Below are 8,392 nucleotides of genomic sequence, written 5' to 3'. Positions count from 1 at the left end.
AATAGAAACTGCTTGGCTCTTGCACATGAGCCTCAACTCCTCCAATTCAGATTTTTCATTAGATTGTTGCAGTTGGAGTTGTTGTCTTGGAGCATATTGCGGTTGTTGAAAACCATGAGGGTTGTATTGTTTTGCTGCATACTGCTGATGAGGCTGTTGTATCGCATTCTGAGTGTTGCTCCAGCTGAAGTTAGGATGATTGCGGTTGTTGGGATGATAGGTGGTTGGAACTGGTTGCTGCGACCTCTGAAAGTTGCTCACGAACTGAGCTGATTCACTAGAAATAGCACACTGCTTTATCTCATGCGCACCAGCACAAAGCTCACAAACACTAGTGATCTGATTCACACCATAATTAGCCAAAGAATCCACCTTCATCGTCAAAGCCTTGAGCTGAGTAGCTATAGCAGTAGCTTCATCTACCTCCAGAATTCCAGCTACCTTGCCTTGAGGTAGTCTCTGAGAAGGATTCTGGTATTCATTAGCAGCCATCAGTTCAATCAACTCATAAGCTTCATCATAGTTCTTAGCCCATAAGGCTCCACCTGATGTTGCGTCAAGCATGGGTCTAGACTATGCTCCCAAGCCATTATAAAAGCAGTTGATAATCATCCATTCATGCATCCCATGATGAGGATACTTCCTTAGCATCTCCTTATAATGATCTCAAGCTTCACATAAAGTCTCTCCAGATTGCTGCCCAAATTAAGTAAGAGCATTTCTGACTGCAACTGTCTTCGTCATAGGGAAAAATGTAGTAAGAAACTTTTGAGCAAGATCTTCCCATTTGGTGATAGAGCCTGGTGGTAGAGAGTGCAACCAACACTTAGCTTTATCCCTCAGAGAGAAGGGGAAAAGCCTTAGCTTTATAGCATCTTCAGAAACATTGTTAAATTTGAAAGTGTCGCAGATCTCGACGAAATCTCTAATATGCATATTAGGATCTTCCGTTGGAGAACCCCCAAACTGGATTGAGTTATGCACCATTTGAATCATGCTAGCCTTGATCTTAAAACTGTTAGCCGTGATGGCTGGTCTGACAATGCTAGACTGAATATCATTGATCTTCGGTTGAGAGTAATCCATCAAAGCTTTTAGATTTTCTTCTAGTTCTCCCATTACAATAAGAGCTTCTTTTTCAACTTTCTCAACTAAGACTTCTTCTTCTACCTTCTCCTCAACAAGAACTTCTTCCACTACTTCCTCTGCTTTATCCAGTGTTCTCTTGCAAGATCGAGAACGCGTTAGCATACACGCTCTCTAGAGTACCTGAAATAGCAACAAGCAAACAAGTAAAATATCTGAGTAAGTGAACTTTAACGACCACTAATTTCAAGCATATAAACTAAAAGTAAACCACGAGTCCCCGGCAGCGGCGCCAAAAACTTGTTAGGACGAAAACATGCGTTAATTTTACACGAAAGTATACGCGTTCGCAAGTAATATGAAATTCTTTCTAATTCGTACCCACAAAGACTCTTTTAGGTTAAGTTCAATTTATGCACTTATACAACAATGGTATGGTTATTATTCAATACTAAGATGATAACAAGTTGAGATTGTTTATGACTACGATTAACTAAGTGATTATACTAAATAACATTAACTAAGAGAATAAGAGGGTTGAATTACTTATATGAGACAAACATGAGATTATAACTTCATTACTACTTCATTCAATAGCCTTTGTTCTTAACCTTAGCATGTAATGGTGATGACAACTAATCAGATAACACGAAAATAGTAAAGCTAACTTTTGTTGTACGAATACCCTACTACTAAACATCCATAAAAGAGATAGAAGCTGAATAGACACCAATTATATTGAGACCCTATAAGTCTATAGAATTTGACAACGTAACGGTTTAATATGCAAGTTATCTATCATGATTACATAGGGCAAGTAAGATGTTTAAAATTACTTACGAATCATGCATAACAAATACATGAACCTATGCTAGCATGGCAAGTTCTAAACTCTTATATTTACTTTCGCTTCAATAGAGATTAACACGCTATCTTATAAGTTTGTGACGCTCATAAGACGAATAAGCACAACTAATACTAGGAAATCATACAATAACCACACACTAAGATATCAAAACAAGTTAACTATTGAAATCCATAAGTAAATCTGTTAGAACCCCACGATAATGATTAGCCCATAATCAAACTCATCATCATCGTGGGTTTCGATTAAAGCACGGTATAATAAACGAAGTCTTTATAAACTGAATATATAATCAAAGTACGTTAAACAAGAGTAATAGGTTCAATAAACAAGAAAACAAGCATCCAAGATTACAACTCAATTAAAAAATCACAAGTAAAAATAAGCTTTTCTTCTCCTTCATTGTATTTGTGCTCTTAGGTCTTCTCGCCGTCTTTTCCTTCATCTATGTTGTAAAAATCATCTTTAGATAGTCTTTATATAGAAGCCCAAATCGTCCAGAAGCTCAGCAAATCGATCTTCTATTCAAATCAGGATTCCTGGAAAATGACCCGGCGCGGCCGCGCGCTATCCCAGCGCGGGCACACGCTAACACAGCGCGAGTGCACTGACCTTCTGGGAAAAAAACTTGTTAGATATATTTGAGATGTCATGTCTAATATGTTTCATGTTTAGTTTTTAGATCTTAACAAACAGGAAATATCAGGATTTACTGGAATCATTACTTACTGAAAGTCGGAAGATAATATCAGGACTTAAGGTCATATCAGAACTTAAGTACGGGAGGACTTATAGTTAAGGAAGGAAACTGATTTAAAGTAGAAGATCAAGACTAAAACAAAAGAAGATATGCATGAAAAGAATTAGAAGATTGGAAGACTTGTATAAGATATCTGATTGATATATTTTAGGAGACATAATTATATTCCATATCAATTAGAAGTTATCTTGTAACTGTGTAGTATATAAACACAGACATAGGTTTACACTATATGTGTTATCATTATCAAGATACATTATTCATTGTAATCTAGCAGCTCTTAGTGATATTTGTTCATCACTAAGAGAGAACAGTTCCATTGTAACAGAGTTTATTATATTGAATATATCTGTTTACTGTTACTTGTGTTCAAGATCGATTTGATTGTAATAACACAGTATTATACCCCCTTCTACAGTGTTGTGTGACCTAACAATTGGTATCAGAGCTTATCTGTTAACACACATACAGTAAAGATCCAAACAATCATGTCTGAAGAAGCACAAACTCCAACCAAGCCCGCCAAAACTGAAGAAACTAAAAGCACTCAAATCCACAGTCGATATGAGACTATTAGTGTTCCCATACTGAGATCTTCTGAGTATCCCATATGGAAAGTGAAGATGACTATGTTTTTGGAAGCTACAGATCCAGAATACCTTGATAGGATTAATGAAGGACCACATAAGCCAACCAAGCTCTCTGTTGTAGTTGTAGATCAACCAGCAAAGACCATACCAAAGGAGAAAGATGAGTACACAGCTGGAGACATCTCATCTATTGCCAAGGATGCAAGGGTAAGGCATTTGCTGCATAGTGTCATTGATAATGTCATGTCAAACAGGGTAATTAATTGTAAGACTGCAAAGGAGATATGGGATGCTTTGGAGACAAGATGCCAGGGAACTGATGCAATCAAAAAGAACAGGAGGACTATACTCACTCAAGAGTATGAGCACTTTGACTCAAAAACTGGCGAGTCATTAACTGAATTATATGACAGGTTTGTCAAACTCTTGAATGATCTGTCACTGGTGGACAAGGAATATGATCTTGAAGATTCAAATCTGAATTTCATTTTAGCTCTTCCTGAAAATTGGGATTTAAAGTCTACTACCATAAGATACAACTATGCTCTTGATGAAACTACTCTTGATGAAATTTATGGTATGCTCAAGACTAATGAACTTGAGATGGATCAAAGGAGCAAGAGACATGGGAGAAAGTCAAGGATAGTTGCTCTTAAGTCTGAGGAGGAATCTCCTAAAGTTGATGTCTCAAAGAAGGGCAAAGAAAAGACTCTCATCATAAAGTCTGATTCAGAGTCATCATATTCTGATGATGATGATTCAGAAACTAAAAGCTTACCTGAAATGGATGATGATGCAGAGATGATAAAATTGTGTGCTCTTATGGTGAAGGGTATCACAAAGATAGCCTACAAGAAATTCAAAAAGGGAAAGAAGTTTTCCCGGAAAGGTGTAAGTGCTGATAAGAAAGGGTTCAGAAAGTCTGAAGGCAAAAGTGCAAAGTCTGACATAGGAGATCATTGCTTACTCCCCAGTAGCTCATATGAATCTGGTGACTATTGGTATGTTTAGTCGGGCGGCGACCATAAAATGCAGATGTCGAAAAATGTTTTCTAGAATGGTATCGCTCATAATTTTTGAAGAAATAATAAATTTACAATGAATTTGGGAAGTTAAGACGTACAAGCAGAACTTAACCCACCAGATTATAGAAAAGGCAGATTTCAAGATACTTACAAGCATAATTTCAGAAAACTTAAAGAACGAAAAACAAAGATAATCAAATTAGCTTTCCAACCAGTCTAGAATCACAGTAATCCAATAAACAGAGAATTAATTACGAATTTTACAAGAATTCAGATTACTAGAACCGAGGCACAAGAATTCGATTAACTACAACAAGATTGATAGAATAACGAAATATCCGCACACACGAATTCAAATACAAAAATAAAGAGTACAAGAAAGATATTCGTACCTCGAGATCTTAGTTATCGAGAATGCTAACAATGATTTCAGAACCCCAAATCATAAGAACCCCAATTCCACAAACTCCAAATTTATAACCCTCCAAAAAGTTCTTGATGTTCATCTCCATCTCCTTCTATTTTTTTTCTTTCTCTCTTCTTTCTCCCTCTCTCCTCTCTTCTCTGATCAAAATAACGCAAACCCTTATTTTTTTTAGCAAACCTTAACTCTTATCTTCCTTCTTTCTCCCCCTTATTTTAATTAAAATCCTCACTCTTTTTTAATAAAAGCCTTACTGTTTTTTTAACTAACACTCTTAAAACAATATTCTGATTATAAATATAAAAATAAACTTACACAAACTAATTTAATTATAACACATTGACATTAATAAATAATTAAATCAAATAATCTAGCTAAACATAATTATAAAATATCAGGATGATACAAGTATTCTCCTCCACGATTTAATCGTAGAACTTTTATACTTTCCTCTGTTTGGTTTTTTACTTCATCATTATATTCTTTGAACATTTCAAAAGAATAAGATTTGTTCTTCATAAGATATACATTTCCATACCTACTGAAGTAAACAGTAAATGTTATGAAGTAGTAAAAGCCACCCCTTGCCATCATACACATTCGACCATATACATCATTATGTATAATACCTAATCATGCGGTGGCCCTTTCACCTGATCAGGTAAAAGAAGCTTTAGTCATTTTGCCAATGAGACAAAGTTCGCATCTTCCGTATGGTTTAAAATCAAACTTATCCAAGTATCCATCTATATGTAACTCAAAAATATGTTTCTCATTTATATGGCTTAACTACAATGCTAGAGGTAATGTTTGATTTGAGTCATCTTAGAACATATAAATTGTTAACTAATTGTGCAACAATATAAGCCTATTCATTAAAATAGAATAAACAACTATTGTTTATTTAATTAAAATAAGAACCTTTCTTGTCCTGACAAAAATTGATTTAATGTATCCGCTAAAGGCATGCAAGTAATTACAATTTATCAAGTGCTCAATCTCTCCTTATGGACAAAATTAGGTATCGAGTTCCTTCAACTAGAGCAACAATTTTTACTCCAATTTTAACCCGATACCTGAAGCTTGACCATTGTTGGTCTTCTTTTTTAGATCTTCTAGACAAGCTCAATAATTTAATTTCCAATCATCCAGTTATTTCCACAGAAATGACAATCATCTCCTTTAGCAACACCATTATCAGGCTTCAAAAGCTCTTTGGGATTGGTCTTTGGTTTTGCATCGAATAAGATCAAATCTTCATCTTGCATGTCCACTTTCCTTTCCCATTTGCATTCCATGTGTACATCATAAATATGGACGTAATTCATGCCTTTACCGTGTTATTTTCAGCAGTTCTAAACATGCTTAACAACTCAGTGAGTGTTCTGTCTATCTCATTCATTTTGTTTTTAACAAACTCAGAATATAAGTTGTTCAAAGATTGTTTGATCAAATCAAGCTGAGTCTCTAGACTATTCTTGAAACCCAAAATATCAAGGTACATAAACCTATCATATTTAAAACATATGGTCCAACCGAATATCATTCTCCCATTAATGCAAAAGTATGGTGCCTTATTATTGTCACATCTTTCTGACGAGCCTATCCTTCAAACATCCTTTGAAGGTGCTCAATCATATCATAAGCATCATTATGCTCTTATTGCTTCTAAAGTTCAGCACTCATAATTACAAGTATGAGACATGAAACATCAGTTGCATAATCAATTTACTTCTGGTAAGCATTTTGTTCAACACATATTTCATTCTCAGCTAGAAGAAATAAGGGAGGGGTTTGAGTGACATCCTTGAACCTGAGGACAATCCTCAAGTTTCCATGTCAATTGAGGAAATTATTTCATGCCAACTTGTCCTTCTCAAGGACTATTAAATAGAGAAGTTATTTGTGTTATTTGTCATTTGATATCTACAATATTAAAGTGCATAAAATGACTTAGTCTATAAATGATCATTAAATTATGTTCAAGTGATTTTTCATATATATATATATTCACAATATATATCTCCCACTATTTTTATCAAATCAATAGCCCTAACTATTAATTCGGAAAGAATATCTTCTATATCTATTCTAGTGAGCCAAGATCCATAATTTACCATGCGTTAGGTCAACTTTGGCTTTTCTCCTAAAACATGATTTTTAGGTAGACAAAATTTATCAATTATATCAATTATATAACTCTTGGATAGTTTGGCGGAACAACATTTGTTCATATTTATCTAATAAATCTCGCCAAACCCTATGCCTCTAAGTTCACAATCCTATTGTGGTAACTTAGTTAAGTCAAACCCAATAGTCAAAAAATATCATTATACTTCAACACATCTCCCACGATAGATGGGAGTACTTCGCTTTGGTGAACCCACTCCTTATCGATCCAGGGGTTAACGCATTGGACTCATTGGAAGACATCTGATCAACTTAATATTAAATTTAGGATTTTGTTAATTTTAAAACGATCATGATCCCATCATAAAGAGATTCCCAATTTTTTCATGAATAAAATACTTCAAATCAATATTCGTCAATGGTTTGATTTTCAGGTAATGAGGGAGTCATAACGATCTCGCTTAAAACCCACAACCTTACAAGTTCAATAAACTCGCTTTTGACAAAATCGCCCCATGTCAGAAATTAAAAAAAATTGTATTTTATTATGTGTTTCATAAACACGAGAATATCATAATCGTTTGTTCATTTTAAAATCTTGAGTCGTTACAGATTTTATCTTGTTTAGCAAGCATGTTATGAGTGTCGTATCTAATACATACATCCTTAATCTAATTAAGTATGCATGTTTATAAACTACTCTACACATACATTCATCATATGTGCATATATATGTAAAGTGCAAAGATCTAGGCCCATCTAAGGTGAAAAATAAATACAAGCTAATTATTACATGTCTTCTTTCTTGTATTATTTTCTTGGATGGCCTCCATGTGAGATTACCCTTCCTTGATCTTCAAATATTCATGTCTTCATGTATATTACACGAATGAAATAAAAAACTAATCTAATGAACTTACAAGAAGAACTCGAGTTATATTCGAGATTTAATAATTACAAGATCGAACGACATGCAAACCGTATTTAAAAAACCAAAACCATTAACCTAAGGTCATAAGCCATAGCCATCCACCATGCTCAATTAACACATAAGAACATGTTAAAACACATAATATGATCTTAACATATCATACCTGTCATGATCTAATCATAAAAAGCAAATATGGCAAAAATCAGAAAATTCGAAATTAGATCTAATAACATAAAATCGCATATTACAGGGTTTAAACGACGTCAAACGCCTTTACATATCAGTCGATGATAGATTTAGCTATCAGTTTCGTTCAGACGCTCGATTCCATACGAAATAGAGTATTCGTTTGCCAATATCGAACACTAGACACATATTTTAGCAAATTCGATGCATCCGATTTAGAATCGTATCAAATACGATTCTTATAATTAGAACAAATACAAAACATGTATATATCAGTATATATACAGATTATATAATCATCATATTATTATACAACTCTCATGAATATCATATATTCAAAACATATACATACATACGCCTATATAAACATAACAACATGTAAAACATACAAAATC

General features: G+C 34.2%; 1 non-coding gene across 1 annotated transcript; it reads left to right on the top strand.

Moving 5' to 3' along the window:
- Nucleotides 1–622: 622 nt before the first annotated feature.
- Nucleotides 623–729, top strand: LOC141688686 (small nucleolar RNA R71). Its single transcript, XR_012562119.1, has one exon. It is a non-coding gene; the product is annotated as a small nucleolar RNA R71 (small nucleolar RNA).
- Nucleotides 730–8,392: the final 7,663 nt, after the last annotated feature.

The sequence above is a fragment of the Apium graveolens genome, chromosome 9 (genome assembly GCF_009905375.1).
Source record: "Apium graveolens cultivar Ventura chromosome 9, ASM990537v1, whole genome shotgun sequence".
NCBI lineage: Eukaryota > Viridiplantae > Streptophyta > Magnoliopsida > Apiales > Apiaceae > Apium > Apium graveolens.
The sequence above is the reverse complement of the archived record's forward strand: the minus strand, read 5'-3'. Positions and strand labels throughout refer to the sequence as shown.